At 40.2% G+C, this 22,603-nt stretch overlaps 1 protein-coding gene and 1 long non-coding RNA gene across 11 annotated transcripts in view; one reads left to right on the forward strand and one right to left on the reverse strand.

Annotated features, from left to right (window-relative positions):
- Positions 1 to 22,603, forward strand: part of MACROD2 (mono-ADP ribosylhydrolase 2) — a 2,068,485-nt gene that overhangs the window by 1,553,154 nt on the left and 492,728 nt on the right. The window lies entirely within an intron of this gene.
- On the reverse strand, positions 1,061 to 15,782 carry LOC118153975 (uncharacterized). Of its 2 annotated transcripts, none has more exons than XR_004743848.3 (3): positions 15,279 to 15,782; positions 14,223 to 14,385; positions 1,061 to 1,419 (listed from the first exon to the last, which is right to left on the reverse strand). It is a non-coding gene; the product is annotated as an uncharacterized LOC118153975 (long non-coding RNA). The 2 variants fall into 2 exon arrangements; XR_004743847.3 differs by having other exon boundaries at positions 15,263 to 15,782.

The following is a 22,603-nucleotide window of genomic DNA, read 5'->3' on the forward strand; positions in this document are numbered from 1 at the left end:
CTCCTGGGCTTGAGTGATCCTTCTGCCTTAGTCTACCAAATAACTGGGACTACAGGTATGTGCCACTATGCTCAGCTAATATTTTAAAATTTTTGTTAATGAATGAGAGCTTCTTATGTTGCTCAGGTTGGCCTGGAACTCATAGCCTCACCTCCTCAAGTGCCAGGACAACTGGCCGGAGACACCGTGGCTCCCGATATTTTAAAATTTTTGAAGATGGGGTTGTACTATGTTGCCCAGGTTGGTCTTGAACTCCCGGTTTTAGGCGGTCCTCCCACCTCTGTCTCCCAAAGTGCCAAGATTACAGGCATAAGCTACCACATGTGGCCAAATACTGTGTATAATATATTTTCCCCAGTAGCTCCCATGGACAATGTAAAGCCTTTTATTGTTATAGCAGTGGTTCTCAAAATGTGATCCCTAGATCAGTTGCATCAGTATCATTTAGGAACTTGTTAGAAATGCGGATTCTCAGGCTCCACCTTAAACTTGCTGAATCAGAGATTTTGAGGACAAGGCAGCAACTTGGGTTTTAGCAAATTCTCCAGGTGATTGGGACCTACCGGTTTATACTATGATATTAAAGGATGATTTCAAAGAATAGGGTAATTCCCAGATTATTACACGGAGACCTTTACAACTCAGTCTCTTCCTGGACTGCACAACAAAGAATCCTTAAACAGAAGAGAGTGAGCCAAAATGGATGAGGATGGACGTTAACAACCAAGGCACGTGGTACTGCCATTTCCTGCTGGAACACTTTCCAATCCCGCATCTTCCGCCTCTGGGTTTCCATCTTCCTGTATCTGTTTTTATAACGAGTGTTCATCTAAGCATGCCAACTAAGTTCATACTGACTAATTATAGATGAGATGTAAATTGGCAACCAGAAAAATAGAAAAACATCCCTAAACAATGCCTATTGATAAGTATCTGGAATTTTTTCTGGGAAACATAGGTGTGCTGCCTCAAAATGTAAGACATGAAGGAATGTTCCCAGAAGGGTAGGAGTGGCTGGACTGAAATTGAAGCCGTAATTTGAAGTGACACAGTGGACACCTCAAGGTCGTGACATATTATTTATTGTTTCAATTATAAGAACAATAAAACTGCAGCAGGCAGCAGGGGCCACGAGGTTTTGCCAGCCTTCCACATGATACTGTTCCCCCTCACCGGCACTTCTAATTTCCAGAGGCTCGAATTCACTAAGCAGTCTCAGCAAGCACACACATTAATATATTTGCCCAGGACAGAACAGCTTTCGAGCTGGCAGTTATTGATAAAGATATGTCACCCCTGGTTTTGTTCTTTACTGGAAGGCTTCTGGGTAGGGATGTTGAAATCCTTTTTATCACTTCCACATGGGTTGTCTTGTTGGCACAAATGAAGAGGCCGGGGACCACAATCATTTCTCAACTCCTAAAACAAAGGACGGTGGATTTCATTATTCTGAGGGCCCTGGGGATTGGACATCTTTGGACGCATTCAAAAAATAAGGAAGCTGCATGTTAAAAGGCCTCAGTGTTGATTAAAAAGTAGGAACAAAACTACGTGCTCTTGCATTTATCACATGTATTAATTGCACTGCTATCTTTGGCTTGCAGAATAGGACGTTATAAAGAATGCAGTGACCATTTTGGAATGTTGAAAATCCCATTATTCATATGGATTAAGAAACAAAAGTGAAGTCACCAAGCACTGGGTTATGCCCATCTAAAGATTTGTTGATGGAATGAAATTTATCTTCTATTCACACTCCAACAACTTCTGAATAATAATTTCTAGTGCTGCTCTTGTGTGCATTTCTGGTGCTTCTGAGCTCTGATGTGATCCTTTCCATCTTGAGATATACTTCTCTCTCTTTTTAGTATCTTTGTAAAATTTGCTAAAAAGAAACCTGTGGAAGTGATCATGTCACCTCTTGTTTATAATACTTAAATAGAGTTTTTTTTGTGTGTAGTCAGCAAAGGATGGCTAATCTTACTACTGCTTATTCTTGCAACCTTAGTGCATGCTGCTCACCCCTTGCCCTCTGAGTTCTGAACTGACTACCCTCCTCTGAGATGCTCAAAGGCCCTTGATATGCTTTGGCTGTGTCCCCACCCAAATCTCATCTTGAATTGTAGCTCCCATAATTTTCACATATTGTGAGAGAGACCCAATAGGATGTAATTGAATCCTGGGGGGGGGGGGGGCGGGTTCCTCATACTATTCTCATGGTAATGAATAAGTCTCAGGAGATATGATGGTTTTATAAGAGAAAACCCCTTTTCGCTCAGCTCTCATTTTCTCTCATTTGCCACCATGTAATACATGCCTTTTGCCTTCCAACATGGTTGTGAAGCCTGCTCAGTTATGTGGAATTGTGAGTTCATTAAACTTCTTTTTCTTTATAACTTACCCAGTCTTGGGTATGTCTTTATCAGCAGCATGAAAATGGACTAATCCAGCCCAAATTCCTTTCCACTCATCCTTTTGCGCATGTTGCTTAGTCACCAGGAATAATCTTTCACTTTGCCTGGGAAATCCCACCACTCTTTTTTTTTTTTTTAGATGGAGTCTCACTCTATCACCCAGGCTGGAGTGCAGTGGCCTGATGTCGACTCACTGCAACCTCTGCCTCCTGGGTTCAAGTAATTCTCCTGGATCAGCCTCCCAAGTAGCTGGAATTACAGATGCCTGCCACTGCGCCCAGCCAATTTTTTTTTTTTGTAGAGACATGGTTTCACCATCATTGCCAGGCTGGTCTTGAACTCCTGACCTCAAGATCCACACGCCTTGGCCTCCCAAAGTGCTGGGATTACAGTGTGAGCCACCGCACCCAGCCTTTTATTTTATTTTATTTTATTTTTTAGAGGGACTCTCACTTTGTTGCCCAGGCGGAAGTGCAGTGGCGTAAGTTCAGCTCACTGCAACCTCCACCTCCCAGGTTCAAGCACTTCTCATGCCTCAGCCTCCCAAGTAGCTGGGACTACAGGTGTGTGCTACCACACCCAGCTAATTTTTGTATTTTTAGTAGGGACAGGGTTTCACTATGTTGGCCAGGCTGGTCTTGAACTCTTGACCTCAAGTGATCTGCCTGCCTTGGCCTCCCCAAATTCTAGGATTACAGGCATGAGCCACTGTGCTGGGCCCCATTTATCCTTATCACAGCTCTTACAGATCTCTTTCTGGAGACCCTGCTTCTGGCTCCCATGCTGCACAACCCCAGGCATATGTTCTTAAAGCATTTTATGGTTTTGCCTTAGAGTAATTATTTGATTAATGCCTGTTGCCCATCATAGAGGCCACAATTAGTTCATCATTGTATCCCTAGCCCTTAGGAGAGGGCCAGCCTTGCTTACTGTGGGCCATAATGGCCATCAAAATTGTTGAGCAGGGAATGATATGGTTGGATATGTTTTAGAAAAATAACCCTTGTTGTAAATTTGGAGGTCAAATTGGAGAGTGGAACAATTAATAATAGAGACTTCTTATAGGGAACTATTGTAGTTGTCCAGGAAGAAAAACAAAAAACAGAACTACCTAAAATATCAATTTTATGATCCATTCACCCATGTGCCAAACGTTTATTGAGTGCCTAAAATGTACATGTCAGATACTGTGCTGGGTGCTGAGACAATAAAGGACTCTATTTGGAAAATGAAAAGGAAGGGATAGATTTTAAGGGAGTCTAGAGGTATAATCAATAGGACCCACTAAACAATTTAGGATGGAGAAGAAGGACTTCAAAAGGAATCTAAGATTTCTTGCTCAATGACCAAAGAGAGGGTGATTCTATTAACTCCTTTTTAGAACTTCAGGAAGAGTAGCAAGTCAGAACAAAAGGGAGCGAGCTCAAGTTGAACAGGTTGAGTTTGAGATGCTTATCAGATTTCCAGATGAATCAAATGATTCAATCAAAGTTTTTGAAATGAAGCATCGTTCTTCAGTGCAAAGCTTCCAGGGGATTTCAAATGTAGAGACTGAGAAGACAGCAAGGCCCATTAAAAAAATATAAAAATTTAGTTTTAAAAATGCTGTCTCTTTTGACCTTTACAATGTGAATATTTTGAATGGGAGTGAGTAAAAACAATTGATTTTTTTGTAAAGAAATGCTGAAGAAATACATTCATCAATACTGTAGTTTGAACATAAAGAAAATCAGAATAGTTATAAATAAGATTATAAATAGTATAGCATTCTTGTTGGGCAGCAATGGATTAAATGGATGTTTGCTACTGTACTGCTTTTTGAGCTAATTACAATTATATATAATATATTTTAGGGCATGTGATTATAACTGTATGGCATATATAATAAATAATATGTTTATATCACAAAGTATAAATTATAAACATATATGAATTATATAAAAATATACTTTCGTCACTTAAAATACAGAAGAGAACAGTTTATTTTTTTCCATCTGTTTTTCCTGAATATGTAACTCTTGCACTTGTCTCTTTCAGGCAATGCTTAAGAATGTATGTAACCGACAAATACAGTGATAAATGTCTTTTGCAGCATGCTTCAAAATCTCAAGAGATGTAGGGGCAGCATAAAACTCTAACCAGAAAAATCCATTATATATTGTGTGAGCCAAATACTTTCTCTAAAATGAAAATGAGAGATTCAAATCAGTGACAAGAAGGAGCATGTGGGACTTCAGCTGACCGTAGGAGGACACAGGTGTGCTTTAGCACCACAAATGAACACAGAATTATCTAAGAACACCTTGCCTTGCCAACTCTTTAATATCACATGAAACTTGGGCCAAGAATGCAGCGATACTGAAGCACACCAATGCCAGTATTGTTTTGCCATGTCTATTTTAGCCATTGCATTTGTTTTTTGTTCAATAAAATGTTACATCAGTACTGAAGTAGAATTCATTAAGGTTTGAGAGGAGATATTTTCACTGGCTTATTGGTTAAACCGAGGTTTCTTTTTCCCTCCCTGGTTACACGGTATTCTGACAGCTCATATTTTAACAAGATAAAATTTTGACTTCACGTATTCTCTCAGTAAATACCCATTTAGATGGGATTTGATGGACAGGACTCTCTGGACTGTAGGTAGAGAGATAAAGGGATGACTGAGTTACAGCTGAAGGGGAATTCCACATGTTGGGCATAGAGAAGAGTAGGTAAAGGTATAGGGGTGACAGAGAGCATGGGTGCTCAGATGATGGCAAATAGCTGAGCATGGCTGGGTGCATGAACTAGAATATTGCTTGAATGTGGGGGAGTAGGATTGTGGGTTGCATAACTGGTCAGGAGCAAACTGTGACTAGCCTTGAATAGCAGTCTACAGAATTAAGATTTCCAAAAGTCATTAAGATATGTATCCTCGAGTGTGCAGGGATTTTTACTAAAGGAGTGACGTGACCAGATCTGCCATTTAGAAAGATGACCCCAGCCTTCATGTGGAGGATCGTTTGGATGATAAGGCAAGGAATCAGAAGAGAAGGAAGGGTTGCCAAGGAAGAAACTCTCGTAGCAATTCGAATGAAAATGCTGAACACTGAACCAAGGACAAGACTTTGAATGTGGAAGGGAGGGAACCACATACGACGGATCTCAAACTTGGATATTGGGGATGAAGGATGAGGGAAAAATCCCAGGTCAGTTGGGTTGATGGAGTGTGTATTCGTTTGCGAAGGCTTCTTTCTGTAACTAAGAGCACAAACGGAGCGGCTTAAACAATAGCAATGTACTGCCTCAGAGTGCTGGAGGCTGAAAGTCTAAAGTCAAGGTGTTGGCAGGGCTCGTCCTGAGGACTGTGAGAGTACAGTCTGTTTCCTCGCCAGATAAACCAGTGTTTGTGGTAGGAAATTACGAATGTATCATTGGTTATGCTGAGTTCGAAGTATGAAGGGTTCATGCAAATAGCAAATATTTCTTGAACTGGACTTACAATTTTAGAACATAGAAACCAGTGTCTCTCAAAGAGGACAGGCTTTGGGTACACTTCCTACTATATTCTCTTTTATTTATCATTCTTGAATTTAAAAAGTATTTAAATTACATTAGCAGAAAGGCAGAAATTTAGATATTGCCTGGAAATTTTAAAAATAAAAAATAAAAGGGGTGAAGTAGAAAACAATAGGAGACTTTTCCCAGATGAATGTCAACAGCTTGGTATTCGTGTGATAAGTTGTGATTAACGGGCAAGCAGCTCAAACATGGTTAAAGGAGCTGGGTCTTTGAGTTTTCTTTAGAAAATGTTGATTCTGTAATATGAGTGACACATCTCCATATACCCCAGAGCAGCATCTGGTTTGATATTGAGGTTTTGCCTAACAGTCTTCTTCAGAAAACTGGAACATTGAGCCAATTTCTTTTTTTTTTTTTTTCAATTTCTTAATATATTATTTTCGATAGATTTTCTAAGGAAAACATTTCTGTGAAAATGTTTGTTTTTCATACTCATAACTCCTGATTACCCAACATCCGTAGAACCTTATATATGGTAGATGCTAAACATACCCAATTGCTAGAAGACTGTTGTGTAAATGTTTGGGACACAAGCTTTGGAAACAATCTCAATAGCCCATAATTACATGTAGCATATAGGCGTTCATATAATCCTCTTCCTTCCCCACTACAGCACATGGGAATGTTTTGGTTGCTGAGAAGCACAAGTGATGCCACCAAGTAAGTCTAACTTGGGTGCCAGGTCTGTTCTTTCAGTGGTATGGGCGCTATTGTTATGCCGAGGCATCCAGTAACAGTTGGAGAGAAACCCCTGTGACTTGAGCTGTATAATGCATGCAGGTGACGGCCTTCTCTGTGCCTGTAAATGTGACAGGCATGTTGGGGTTATAGAAAAAAGCATATCAGATAGTGTCTACTATGCAGACAGTCAAAAGCTGAGATCTCTGGAGTCAGATCAACATCTTCAGATCCCAGCTCGACCCGCTCTCTGGCTGTGTGATCTTGAGTGAGTCAGGAGTTTTCTTAGGCTGAGTTTCTTCTTTATAATGTGGAAATCGTAATAACACTTTCTAGGGTTACTGTGAGCACAATGGTGGTATAGGGATTAAGGCACATAGAATTTCACAGTAGTAGATGTTGTTGTCAAAATCAGCATCATGATTATTCTAGAGGTCCGAGGTTCATGTGCACTGAATGGATCTATTAAGAAGCCATTCCAGAAGGCAGGACCAGCAGGAGATGACCACAATTGCCGTCGATACTGCAAATGGAGAGGGGCTAACGTGGGTGCCCCTGTGATCTGGGAGGGGCCTTGGAAGGAGGTAAGGCTTCAGTGGCCTTCAAAGATTAATTTTTAAAGGAAGATTGAAAGGGCAGAATGAAAATGTACTGTCTTAACTTCACTATTTCAAACACTTGACTGATTCTGACTCCTCTGAAACCTGTCTCTTAATACAGTTTCTGAAGAAGGATTGGTTCTAACAGTATTTACTATTTTAAGCTTCATCAAACAGCCAAGTGATTTCTTAAAAAATAGGGATTTTGACCTTTGCCTTTCCCTGGCTGGGAACTTAATCCTTCTTTGGTGAATAGTACCAGCTCTATTAGTGGGCCTAGCACTTGAGACTGGAGTTCACAGGACATCCTTGTCCGTGTCCTATGCAGCACAACTCGTCAAAACAGAGTGGATGACTCTTCCTTCTGAGTCTATCCCACTGACAGAGGGTGAGAACCTGGAAGTGAAGAGGTCCTTTACAGCCTGGGCTTCTGGGTTGCTATCCCTGTCCTGCAGAAAACTACGATAAACGTGGCCAGGCATAGAGTTAACATCTTTTTAAATCTCTTGACAACAGACTACAATGTTCACCATTTTCTGGAGCTTCCTAGAATGTTTTATATAAAACTTTTGCTACTGAAATCCTTTGGAGTTTTAGAATGATTGTACAAAGTACAGGATAGGAGTTTAAATTTTGGTTTGAGTCAATTAAACCCAGGTTCAAATCTATCAGTTGTGTGTCCCTGAGCATGTTACATAACTTTTCTAAGTGACAGTTTCCTAATCTGTTCAAGAGGAATGGTTAATAAGGCCCTACTCACAAGGTTGTAATGAATATTAAGGATACAGTTGTATACTGCAAAAAGCTTTTGATACATAATAGGCCCTCAATTAAGTTTAGTTATTGTTATATTAATGGTGTCACAGACAGGTGATCACGGTTTCAGTGCCACAGACATTGAAAGCTTAGAGTCCCAGAGCTAGTAATGTCATTTTTAAATTTTCGAGTTGTGACAACGGAAAAGTGTGATATTCTGCTACAAAGAATAGACACTTTTAGAAGTGGTTTCCCTCCAAGCAATGAAGTAAGCCTCCTCTTTAACAAAAATTTCTTAGTTTTCCATTGCTACAATTTTAAGCAGCAGCTTAAAACAATGAGCACTTGCAAATTATGTGGCTAAACACAGCAGGCACGTTTTGGCATGTGAATCTATGGGACTGTAGTTTAGGCCAAATGGCTCTGCTAGTCTCAGCTGTGTCTGGAAGTCAGCTGGCCATTGACTGACAGCCTATGTCTGGCCAGGCCCACTAGATTTGTTTCACCTGTCTTTCATCCATCACCTGGGACAAGCCAGCCTGCCTGGCCATGTTCTTCTCATGGTAGAGGTATAAGACAGAACAAGTGCAACCACCCAAATGCTTTTCTAGACTCTGCTTACATCACATCTACTAGCATTTCATTGGCCAGAGCAAGTCACATGGCTGAGCGCAGCATCAAGGGGCAGGGGAGGTGACTCTCAGTACTCTGGGGAGTACTGCAAAGTCCCTGAGGGAAAGGGCGTGGATCCAGAGTTGGGGAAGAAGAGGGAGCATCATGTGATCTACCTCAGCTTTAGAGTAACCAATAGCCAAGAGGCCATCAACTCACAGCGTCTAGATTCTGGGAAATAGACATTTGCCCTAATATCGATTCTTTCCCTAAAGTCATATCATTTGCTTTAGTTCCTGGTTGTGGCGTTAATAATAATAACAGCACAGCAGAAAGGCTCAGTGATTCTTGTATAGCTACAGCTTTAAAAAAAAATAACCTGGATGCTTATTTTAAGAATATAGACTCTGACAGTAGCAAGAATTTTTCCCAATTGTTTTGCATAGGTTCTCACCTATTGAACAGCTAGGATGAGGAGGGTTCATTAGCATTTTCAGTGCTTGCTCTGAATTATGCCGTGGAGACATGTGCAAGACTAATTTGTTTGTAGCATCAGAGCAGCCATTCGTGATTCGATATCCCAGCAAGTTACTCACCTTCGAGGAGAGTCTGACTTGTGTCCAAGCATCTCACTGTGAATTTGGTCACAATGACATCCGCACAGTGCTGGAGGGTTTGACACGCTCTGGGTGTCCAAGCATGCTCTTCTAGAACTTAGCTGACTTCTGCATGCACACCGGTCTTTCTAATGTAATTTTCGGCAGAGCTGTGTTTTATTTAGTTGCTATTGTCTTTGTATTTTAATTATTGTTAAGTAAAATAACAGCTCTCTGGAAGTGAAAAGGTCAACCATGATGGCTGATTTTTAGAGAAGGTATATCTTGTTTTTCCCCTCTGACTTCCAGCCCTTCAGTTCATCAGGGAAATTCTTGAACCCGCTGAGCAGTGGTGGGGTCACAGTCTGGGCTTGTGTGCCCTCATTTGCATGCCGCATTCCTCAGAGGGGCCACAAGTACTTCAGGAGCTGATGGAGTTTGGCTGTCATTTGAAAATGTTTCCCTTCTAAATGTTTTCATTTAGAAGCTAATTTATACTCTGCTTTCAAGTAGGCTCAACTCCATTTCACATCTCTGACATGTAGCACACATTGCCGTGACGGGGATGGAAGTAGACAATTCAATCAAAGGATGTTTCTCAGTGGAGGAAATGAATATTATTTGTTCATCTTGCAATTCAGGATTCTGAGCAAATTATGATGTTTGGCAAAGGCACTGGCAAGACAGAAAGACAAATAAATTGCATGGTGCGAGAACAGCCTTTTTAATGTGAAGGTTTCCTTAAAACAGTGGGTATTGGCTGCAGGCAAAATATTAAGCTGCAAATCACTGGTTTGTAACTTCTTGATCATCAGTTGTAATCCCAAGAACATATTTAATTTCCTATTTAGTCCTAATTTCTCTTTGTTCCTTAATGATATTTCTCTCCACTCAAAATAAGCCATCTGTTGGCAGCCCACAGAAAACAAAAACTGCACACTCAGTAATCTTGCAGGGAGTCTGTTGCATTATGAGAATGAAAAACGGGCCTCTTCGGAATCATAGAGTCACCTTAAAAATTTCTAATTTTTCTTTTTGTCTTCTCCTTTGCCAGATGCAGTAGTGGAAATAAATCTTGTTTCATTCTCTTTTTCTGAAATGTTTGTGACCAGAGGACAGTGCTTTGGACTCAAGGATTAAAGAGTTTACCACTCAGCTTGGAGATTCATTTCCCATTTTTTAACCCTCTATTTAATCAATCCCTAGATTTGCCATATTTTCAAGAAAAAATATACCTGGAAGTATAGACCAGAAATCAAGTCTATGGCAGAAGAATGCCTTCCACTTGAAGGTTATGAGAAGGTGGCAGACTGTAAGACAGGGAGCATCATGATGTGAACTGGGCAGAATATGACATGTTTACATTATCTCCATCTAGCCTTGGACCACATTTTTACCTGTAATTGAACAGAATTCCTAATGGAAGGAAGAGACGCCTGGGCATGATGGCTCATGCCTGTAATCTCAGCACTTTGGGAGGCTGAGACAGGTGGATCACCTGACGTCAAGAGTTTGAGACCAGCCTGACCAATATGGTGAAACCCCGTCTCTACTAAAACTACAAAATCAGCTGGGCATGATGGTGCATGTCTGTAATCCCAGCTACCTGGGAGGCTGAGGCAGGAGAATTGCTTGAACCTGGGAGGTAGAGGTTGCAGTGAGCCGAGATGGCACCATTGTACTCCAGCCTCGGCAACAAGAGTGAAAATCCATCTCAAAAAATAAGAGACTCTGACCATGACTTCACATGATAGCTAACACTTCTTGTACTTCTGCAGGCACTGTGCTAAATGGTTGCATATGGATTTTCTCCTTTATTCCTCTCACCAACCTCAGCACGTTTCTCATATTATTTGCATCGTAAGGATAAGAAAACAGTCTCAGAGCTCCATAGCTATTAAGTGTTAGAATCTTGATGTGACAGCCAGGGCAGTTTGATTTCAAGATATCTCAATACTGAAGTTAAAATTTGGAATGGGTTAAAAATGAGGTTGTTCTATCCACCATGCCTGCAGAAAACCTCCTAAGAATAAAGAAAATAATTCAGGTTCACTTAAAAGAAAGTGTTACAGACATTGAAATGGACACTCAAAGCACATCAATGCAAAGGTGAGGGAGACAGAGGAGCTTTTGATCTTCCCTTCTGCTCCCTCATGTTTTGAAACACGATTCCTTTTTATGCCAGCTCTTTGGAGGTTTCTGCACTCAAGCTTTAGATGACTCTTCTATCTCCCAGAGCAATTAAAAGGTAATGTCACTATTTTACCATGTGACGTGTGACATCTGACTCATATATCACTCAGCCTGAAGGCATATTTTTCATACTCACTTGGGTGCATGTCAAGCAGTGAATTGATCTCTTTTAGGATTCCAAAGGAATCCCCTTTTCCAAAGGAGATTCTGGTGAGTGAACAAAATGAATGTCCCTATGACTTCCCATGTCCTTTAATTAGCCAGCCAGAGAGCTAACAATTATCTCACCTGTCAGCCCTCTTGACAGCTTGCTGTTGAATCAAAACCAAGGAGAAATCACCTGCCCCAATTTTAAACCCCAGTGATTGATATCAAAGTCTCCACCACCCAAGGTCTACTTAAAGCCATTAGTGTGGCCCTCGCTATATTTCAGTTTCAGTTACCTCAAACCACTGTCTCAGATTCTTCCTTCTTCCATCATGGATATTCTGACTCATAAATGTCAGTACGTGGTGGAGGTTGCTTCATCTCACAAATTTCCACTGTCAAAATATTCTCAGCAGTACTAGACAGATGGAACCAATCCATGGAGCAAAGCAAATGCTACCACAGCCTTTGGCGCACTCCAAATGTAGCGGTACTGGCTGCTCTTATCTCATCATATGCCTGTCGCCATCATTATTTCCCTAACAATCTGTCCATGATGACAACTTCGATTCCATTTCCTTGATGAGGGATCATGTCTCCAAGCCATATGTTATAACTGGAAGACTAGCCCAGTTGTTGCCTTTAGATTTTTAAATAATACCTCTCATAGTACCTCCCATTATCTTAGTAGTTATCTCAGTCTGGTTCTGTATCCGCGTCATTTCCTTAATTGAGAAAACTAAAGAATAATGTGTAATGTGATTGCAAATTTGTAAGATGGAATAAAGCATTTAGTTGTTCTCCTCTGCCAAATGTTTTGATTCCCATTTTCAGAGGATGATTTGTGTCCTGCCGTGAGCAGACACCATGCCACTGACTCTGTAGCAGGACCGAGCAGCTGGCCAAGACAGATGGATTCCTGTGTGGATCCAGTGAAGTTTCACCTTTGCAAATCTTCCGAGCTTCCTCGTGCCTATCAAGCAGTCTTCATCTCAGAACCCACTCTGCCCTGGTTTCACCCTCTCTGGCAATTGTTTCTGAATGAACTGTGGTTTTAGTATAAGCACTCTATAAAAGTTGTTTCCAACTCTGGTCATAGTTTGGGAGTCACCACATACTATGCTTTGAATTCATCCGAATAGCTATTCTCCCATTTCTGTCTGTCTATATCCAATTACTTACCCATCCCTATCCCCCGCCTTTCCTCCATGCATTTTCCATCCACCATCCATCTGTCCAATATCTGGTCATTTAATATTTCTTTTGGAAACAGTCTCAGAACTTAACTTTACCTTGTTATCTGAATATATGAAATTAATTTGGCCTTTCATCTTTTCTGATTCATCCAGGAAAGACCTTCTTTTTCAGCGTTCTAATTAAGTGTTTGAAATGCCAGTTAAAACATAGTGGTTATAAGACATATCATAAATTTTCTAAGCCTCCTCCCTTTGAGAGGAGGAGTCTATATTCCATCCCCTTGAATGTGGGCCAACCTTAGTGATATGCTCTTTTTTTTTTTGAGATGGAGTCTTAATCTGTCACCCAGGCTGGAGTGCAGAGGTGTGATCTCTGCTGACTGCAACCTCTGCCCACCGGGTTCAAGTGATTCTCCTGCCTCAGCAGGAGAGATTACGGGCACCTGCCACTGTGCCTGGCTATTTTTTTTTTCTTTTTAGTAGAGCAGGGTTTTACCATCATGCCCAGGCTGGTCTTGAATGCCTGACCTGGTGATCCACCCACCTCAACCTCCCAAAGTGCTAGGATTACAGGTGTGAGCCACCACACCTGGCCACTGATGTGTTTTTTACTAATAGAATCAAACAGAAGTAGGGCTGTGAAATTCCACATGAGATCAATGAAGGCCATACTCTCCTTGGTTCTCATGAGTTACGTTCCTTGAAGGAAACCAGCTACTATGTAAAATGTTATACCACTCCAAGACCACCATGCAGGACAGGAGATATATAGACTCTTTGGCCAACTATCCTGTTGAGCTCCCAGGCAACAGCCAGCATCAACTCTCAGTCAGGGGTGTGAGCCATCTTGGACATCCAGCTGCTATCTTACTTCATCCTCATGAGAAGCCCAGGCAAGAACTGCCCAGCCAAGCCCTTCAGGCTGTGACTGGGTCTGAATCCATGACCCTCAAAATTGTCAGATAGTAAAATAGTTGTTTCAGTGGCTAAGTTTTAGGTTAATTTGTTATGCAGAAATAAAAACAATATAGGACTAAGTTACTGAGCACTTCAAAGGAAAGCCTACCAATTTGTTTTATAGAAATGTGCTAATTCTTCTAGTTTTCACCTTTCTATTTTAAACTATAGCTTGTCTTGCCAGCTTTGCCACCAGATAGAGATTGAGATGGAAATGGATTTGGAAACTATGGTTGTCTTTCAATATCTTTTCCTCAAACGATCATGTTTTCTGCAAATATGGAGGGAATATCTTAACTGCATGAGTTGGAGGCTAATAGAAGAAAATTAGAAGATTTTGTAGGTCATCCACATCAATCTATACACTCCTAGGTTGGGTTCTTATATTGTATCGTATACCACATATATGTATCTGTTATAGATTGGATACTTTGTGAGGCCTTCTGTATGTCTTTGCATAATGTATAATTCTGTGCAGATGCAGATTTTATTTTGATCCTTAAGCCTCACCTCCAGGGAGGGAAGAGAAGCCTTAACATTGCTGTCACAGTTCTCCGGATTGTCCTGAAAGGAGCTCACTCTTCTTGTCTGCCCCAGTCCCAGTCGTCATGTCCTGTAATCCAAGCAGCTTCCTCTTGCCTCTTGCTAAATTAGCATTCAGCATATTCCCCAACTGTGAACATATTCAGTCAGGGAACACATTAAACCAGATATTGTCTGTACATTCTCTGTCTATGTGCATATCAACCTTTTTTTTTTTTTTTTTTTGCAGAACTATCTAAACATTAAGCATTAAGTTTGTGACATTGCCACTTCATTCCAAATGCAACATATATACCCTAAGAAAAAGGACATTTTCTTATATAAGCATAAGAGCATCATCATACTCAAGAAACTCGGCATTAATACACTAACATATCTAACATTCAGTTCATACTCAGATTTCCCCAGTTGATCCAATGATGTGTTCTGGTTTTGTTTTTGTTAATATCTTTATTAGTGTAGAATCTAATACATCACATTTACTTGTGAGGTTTCTTTATCATCCTGTAATCTAGAAAGGCTTCTCCATATATCTTAAAGTGTTGTTTGGTAAAATTAACATTTTTAAAGAATTCATACCCACTATTTTATTATTTAAAATAATAAATATTTAAAGAGATATTTAAAATAATAAATATTTAAGAGATATTTAAAATGATAAATATTATTCAAATAAGAATATTATTTGAATGTTATTTCTTACTTATTTCTTCCTGATTAAATTCGGCTGGTAAATTTTGGGTAAGAATATTTATAGATAATATTATTCCTTTTCAGTATATCACAGCAGGAGATACTAATCATCAGTCCCATTATTTGTCATTTAAAATTTGACTCCATGACCAGAGTGGTGTCCTCCGTATTTTTTATGCTATCACCTTTTTATTCCATATTTTTCATTTTAACAGTTTATGAGCAATCAAGAAGTGACACTCTGACACTACAAATACTCAGTTTCCCAACCATTTTTCTTACTATGATTTGTCCCATCCGTTGATGAATCTCACCTGTGTCAACTATTACCTTGATGGCTGCAAACTGATGGCCTTCTCACCCCGTTCCCTGTCAGGGTAGTTCAGCGGGCACCGGGGTAAATGGTTGTACATGGATTTTCTTCTTTATGCCTCTCAACAAACCCTGCAAGTTTCTCATAACATTATTTGCATTGTAAAAATGAGAAAGCAGTCTCAGAGCTCCATAGCTATTAAGTGTCAGAATCTTGATGTGACAGCCGGGGCAGCTTGATTTTAAGATACCTCAATCCTGAAGTTAAAATTTGGAATGAGTTAAAAGTGAAGCTGTTTTATCCTGCCTGCCTGCAGAAAACGTTCTAAGAATAAAGAAAATAATTCAGATATACTTAAAAGAAAGTGTTAGAGATAGTGAAATGTCCTGTGTCCCCATTCCATGTGGGTGCAGGGAAGGAGGCACTGTGAGGTCAGGAAGGGCTATGGAGGTTCAGCTGCTCCATTTATGGGCTTTCAACAGGTCCTCCTGTTTTTAGCCCCAAGCCTTGCCCCTTTGTTTAGGGCTGTGGGTATCTCCACTCCAGAATCCGTTATTGAGTTCCCTGGCAACAGTCAACACATTCTGACCACTACTCAGCAGGCTCTTCTGTTTCAGTTCTTCTTCCTTACTATCTGTTATCTCTCATTTCATATTTTTTAAAGAAAACAACAACTCTACATCTCTTGGCTTTTGTCAACTCATTTTTGCATTCTCTTTGTGGACTTTTATTTATCTATTTATCATTTTGCCATAACTTTGGTGGACTTTCAGAAGCGTCTGAAGAGAAAAAACATGTGCTAAAACATATGCTCCCGTTTTGTGTTTGTGAGTATTTTTATTCTTCAGTTTTACAGACAAACACCTTACATTTCTACTCACATCACATTGTTTCATGTAGAAGAATATTTTTAGACTGGGTGCGGTGGCTTGTGCCTGTAATCCCAATATTTGGGGAGCTCCAGGTGGGTGCATCAGGAGTTAGAGACCAGCCTGGGCAAGATGGCGAAATCCTGTCTCTACAAAAAATAAAAATTAGCTGGATGTGATGGTGTGTGCCTGTAGTCCCAGTTACTTTGGAGGCTGAGGCGGGAGGAACAGTTGAGCCTGGGGAGCTCAAGGCTGCAGTGAGCCGAGATAGCATCACTGCTTCCAGCCTGGCAGACAGAGTGAGACCCTGTCTAAAAAAAAAAAAAAAAAAAAAGAGTGTTTCTGTGTAAGCAGATTATTATTCCTTTTCATTTATGATAATTATATAAGCACTTATTACCTTCATATAAGGAGAAAATGGTCCTCAAATTTTATATGCATATATATTTTTTTCTTCAAGGAAATTTATGATTAAGCCTCTTTTATAAAAAGGTACTTTTTGTGAATTAATTAGAGCTAGGGAAGACAGGTAAGTATATGGAGTGGGAACACGTGTTTTCCTCCCCTCCTCATGGTTTACTAGAAGTTCTTCTCTTTCTTGGAAGAGAGTGGAGTTATCATTGCCTTGCCAGAAGTAGCATCTGGGCCTTTGGCGTATTCTTCAGGTTATTGACAGCTTGTAAATGTGTGTAGATGCTCACAGTCTTTCTTTAGTTTTCTTGACCATTCTGAAATATTTAAATGATCTTTTCCTACCCATGGCTGTTTTAGTCATTACCAGGCTAGATCTGGTCCTCAGACAATCCTGATTTCTTAGAAATCGCTCATTGTTCTGCATTATTCCAACCTGCTATTAACTGAATACTAGAAACAAAAGTGGTAGGCGCTCAGGATGCTAGGTTTTTTGTTTTTTGTTTATTTAATGTCATATTGAAGGTGTGTGTGGCAGTTGATAAGGATGCCTGCAGCGTTTCCCTTGGTCCAGCTGAGTTTACCTGCAGTCTTCTTGGACAGTTCCCAGATACACAGACAACTTCCACGTCAAATACCTCCATCTCCCGGCTCCTTTCCTGGACTTCTGCAATGCCGTGGTAGTTTTACTCAGTTCTCGGGAATAGTAGCCTAGAAGTGACAAAAATTTAATGCTGCCAAGGGCATCCCTTAATCAATACGGGACAGGATTCAGTGAATAAATAATCGGGTATCTCAGTTGCTCACTGGCACAATTTTAAGAATGTCCTATAGTCCTCAGAAAATACTCTGAGCCCCATTTGCCTACACTGATTACCCAACTTGTTAAAACTCGTCTTAGTGGGTTTCTCCCTTCTCAGTCGCCTTTCCTGCCATCTCGCGTGTTCTTCTTGGAATCATCCCGGATAAACTAACTTCATCTAAGTCTTTGTCTCAGGGTCTTCTTTTGAGGGAACTCAAACTAAGACAATTGCAAAGACTGAAAAATTCCAGAGAAAGTGTTATTATATGTTGTTGGAAATTGACTCTGCTGGAGGGAGGTACACAGGAAATTATCCTTTTTAGATCTAACACTATTACCCTTCTTTAAAAGGCAACTGGTAAATTTATGTTATAAATAACATGGTAATTTACTCAACAAAAATTTCTGGAACTCCTACTATGTGCCAGGTTTTCTGAGAACACAAGAATGAATGGAATAAACATAGCCCATCCCTCTCCATCATACAGCTTAGATTCTAGTGGTGATATGGACAAATCATATCAATTATAATACAGATTGTGGCATGCTATGCTAGGGGAAGTCCCATTACCACGGGAATACATAGGGTCAGAAAGACTGTGTTCACCCGTTTCTCATAATCTAGCACAAAACCTGCCACACAGTAGGTATTTTTTGTTTGTTTGTTTATTTGTTTGTTTGAGGCAAAGTCTTACTCTGTCACCAAGCCTGAAGTGCGTGGTGGTAATAGCTCACTGCAACCTCTGCCTCTGTGGCTCAGGTGATCTTCCCACCTCAGCCTCTCAAGTAGCTGGGGCTATAGGTACACACCACCATGCCCGGCTAATTTTTGTATTTTTTTTAGTAGAGTTGGGGTTCCACCATGTTGCCCAGGCCAGTCCTGAACTCCTGAGCTCAAGCGATCCACCTGCCTTGGCCTCCCAAATTGCCAGGATTACAGGCATGCTGGACACATTGTGGACATGCCCGACCACAATGGATATTTTGGAAGTATTTACTGAGTGAAAGAGGTACATTCAAGAATGAGTTTATATTCAAAGAACTGGAGAAAAAAAAAATCAATGTCCTGCAGAATAAAGCCGATGGAGGCACAGACAAATGATCAGGACTTGTAGGCCCTTGAATACTGTTTAGGCCTGGAAACTTTATCTGAAGAGTAATAGCAATAGCAGACAGTGAGAAGTTTCAGGCATTAGGACAGATTCAGTTTAGCAGTTTCACACGGCCGTTCTGCAGACGCTAGGAAGAATGGATCAAAGCCAGCAAAACAGGGATCGGGAAAATAAGGGAGAGGGCTGTGCTGTGATCCACATGAGAAATCATGGCGAGAATGGCAATGGCGATGTGCTGACATGGCTGGACTGGAAGGAGATTTCGGAGTTAGAATAGATGAGGCTTCTTAAGTGGCATGGAGAGAGACAGTGCTAATATTGCCCACAGTTCTGACCAGCACGGCTAAGTCTGGGGCTGTAGGAGGAAGAACAAATCCAAGGGTGAAGGTGAAGAGAGAGGAATTCGCTCCAGGATAGTGCTTAAAGAAGGGAGGCAGTTTGGGCGAAGTAGTTTATATTACATTTCCCTCTGTCCACAAAGGACTCTTTATTTATCAAAAAGATATTCCAAAATATGTTACTTATACTAGTTAATTGATAGCCTTGTAAATCTGAATGTACTTCAACTTAGACAAAAACTTGGAATGTTAATGTTTTCCATCAAGTAAGTTTCAAATTTTTAGCTTTAGAACCTATGCATCATGGTAGTCCTATTTGGCAAAAAAAAAAAAAAAAAAAGAAAGAAAAAAATCAAAATATGTAATATTCATTTTCTTAAACAAAACATGCTATATAGCTTGTATGTTTAGAACTATTGTTTGTAGGAATGATTTAATGAAATAGATTATAGCCCTTTAGGGTCAGTTTATTATTTTTAAATTGCTTCTTTTGGAAATGTGAGGAAGGGGAGAAAGGTTAAATGGAGCTGAAGTTGCAAGCTGGGCCATTTAAAGGCGGCATGAGTTTAAATTCTGAACACTGAATAAATAAAAATGTCCTAAAAGACCTTTGTTTGGAAGGAAAGGACTTTAGCTGTTTAGCCTTGGAGGGAATAAACAACTGCATGCATACTAATCTTCTGAACCCCGTGCTATGTCCATAGCCTCCTTATCTTTTATTCATTTCAAACCATACATATCTTTAAGGGAGAGAAACCTCTGCTTCTTGCAGCATTGCAACTACAGTGCAGAAGCTACATTTATACCAGTGGAATTCGAGTTATTCTTGATTATACCTTAGAATATAGCAAATCTCTAAAGACAGAGTGTAAAGGGGCATGAAAGTGTCTATTAATGGGGGAAGAAGGGAATGTGTGAAGGGGACCCCAGTGGGTGGGTGAGGAGGAAGTGAGAGATGGCCCGGGATGGAAGCTTACACAAGAGCCACTGCAGCCCTATGGTAGAGAAGCCCTCCTATTCTCTGATACCTATTTCCAAATCAGAATAATGACCAATTCCAGTCCTTGTTTTGGAATAGGGCGATGGAGAGTCATAACGGGGTTTGAAAACTGTCCTGCTTGTAGACTGTCACATGAACTTGGCATTTTCATTAGAGTGCCTCCTTCTTGCAACTAGTTTATGGTTTTATCAATACAGTTTAACACACTTTTAAAGCCATACTTCTGGCATGATCTAACATTTTTCAGGAAAATAAAAGAGACACATACTGTAACTGTTGACCATGGAGAGTGATGGATGGGTTCTGCCCTCTGCTACTTGAAACATATCAGTGAAAGTCTAGAGGAACAGGTAAAGGGTTGACAGTTGGGACAATGAATTTTGAAAGATACTCTGGGCTTATCCCACTTACCTGAAAAAATGACATTAGAAATCACCAGCGCAACAGGGTGAAACCCTGTCTCTACTAAAGTACAAAAAATTAGCCGGTCGTGGTGGTGGGCACCTGTAGTCCCAGCTGCTCGGGAGGCTGAGGCAGGAGAATCACTTGAACCTGGGAGGCAGAGGTTGCAGTGAGCTGAGATTGTGCCACTGCCCTCCAGCCTGTGCTATAGAGCGAGACTCCATCTAAAAAAAAGAAAGAACTATAAATTAACTGGGATTGAAAGTGTGTGACATTTATAGCTTGGCATAATCTCCAAATGAAGCACATGTTTATTTGGTTTGAGGATAGCTTACTCAGGATTCGTTGCCCTGATCTTTATTTCTCTCAGGTCCTAAATGGGACTCTGAAACTCATGCATTCCTGACTTATTCAGACCTGCTTCTGAACCGTGCTTGGCTCGGTGAAGCAGAGAGGCTTAGAGAAGGAAAATTAAAATGGGTCATATGCATCTGTGTCCTCTTTGAGGCATGTCACAAAAACAGCCATTCTGGGAACACTGTAAACAGTTTTACCCATCTGTCTAGTTTAATCTATTTGGGGATTAAACCTTCTGGCTTCTCAGAGTACAGGGTTGTGCGAGAGGCTTGTTCATTTATGATATGTGTTTCCGGAATGCTGGTTACGCCAATATAAATGATGGATTTGGGGCATTGTGTTTACTTAAAGAATAATGGATCTCTTGATTTATACTAAGACATCTGGTTTATTTTTTCCCAAGATCTTTGCTTAAACCGAAGCTGTTTATCCAGAGATAAAATAACCTCTGGGTATTCATGGTGCCCAGTTGTTGGTAACCAGTGATGATATAGTACTTTCTAAAATAGTTTTGGTTAAATGGCATGCATTATTATAGTAATGGGTTCTTTATTGGAATAAGCCCACTTGAATTTTAGCTCTTATATGTTACAAGGTAGTTCACACTGGCTGTATGCTAAGTATTCATTTTTTAGAACATAAGAAAAGCATTTGAGAAATATTTCCAAAAAGAATAAGAGCCACTGTTCCTGTTTTTCCTGTGATTATGTTTTCTTATTAAGAACAAATGTGGGTATAAACTGAATATATTGTGGGAATCCTCTCTGGTCAATGGACCCTCACTGTGTTCTGACTTCTCTCTCTCTCTTGATTGGTGGTAATTTGCTAGAGCTAGTGAACTTGAATCCAGACTTCAGTGTGAGATTGATGTGTATTAGGAAAAAGGGATGAACTCTTGCCCTTAGAGCCGGTTTCTAACTTTATTTACTGTTTGGGGCTTTTCCTGTGAATTTCCATTTTATCTGTCTAAGACCCATATTAACTTGACCATTGCAAGTAGGGAGAGCTCCAGTCAGTCATACAGGCATGGACTGATCAGTCATACAATCGTAATTAAAGAGAAATTGGCAGCAACATAAAATTCATATGCAAATAATTGTGCTGATTCATTATTGCAATAAAATTCACTTCTCTGCATTTCTTTATACAAAAACCACATTCAATGGGGCACTCCATTTTAAGTAGGCAAGTTTTGAGATTCCTTAAAAAAAAAATCTGTTTTCCTTAGGAATAATTCTGTTTAGTAAATTTCAACCCAGGCTATAAAATCAGGCTAGGACAACAAGATACAGTTAGGACACTTACTTGTTTCTCTCCATTCTCTGATTAAGTAGTAGTTTTACTTTTCCTGATTCTATTACTTAGATATAACTTGGTTTTAACAACAAGAAGAAACAGCAAACACACACACCAAAGACAAGAAATGTAAAGTAAGCATAATCGTTTGGTTTTTCCCCTGACACATAGACTTAGCAAGCTTACCATTGGCCCCTTGGGTCATCTCCAAACCAGAGCTTTAAGAATCTATGGTTGCCTGAGACCCTAGAGCCAAGTCAGACATCCTAGGACCTAAGCAAATGGGCCAATAGGAACTTCAGCCCAGGTTATGCTCAAACACGTTTACTATAGAGAGCACACTGAATTGGTCTCAGATTTTATCTCTCTGAACTCATAATGGAACGCAGAGAGTATGGAAGGGGGAATTGGGCTTAATTTGGTGCAGCTGTTAGTGTATCCACCCATCTCTGAGCTATTTGTTTGTCTTACTGAGCTCCAGGAGATTACCTCTGTCGGGCAACCCAGTATGTTTTGCTCCTTTGTTCATCCCCAGCCATGCTGTATATAGGAGTCATCATCTTCCCCCTCCTGTGAATGACCACTGAGAAAGCACTTTTAATTGAGAAAAACTCAGACAGTAATCATCTAATGTGTGTCTACTATATGTTAGGCATCGTAACTCAAATCTCAGTCAATCTCTACTCAATTCTGTGTGGTAAGAATAACTAAGATATAAAAAGATAAGAAGAGTCATAAATCAGGTGAGATGCTCA

This window comes from Callithrix jacchus, chromosome 5 (assembly GCF_049354715.1).
Source record: "Callithrix jacchus isolate 240 chromosome 5, calJac240_pri, whole genome shotgun sequence".
Lineage (NCBI taxonomy): Eukaryota > Metazoa > Chordata > Mammalia > Primates > Cebidae > Callithrix > Callithrix jacchus.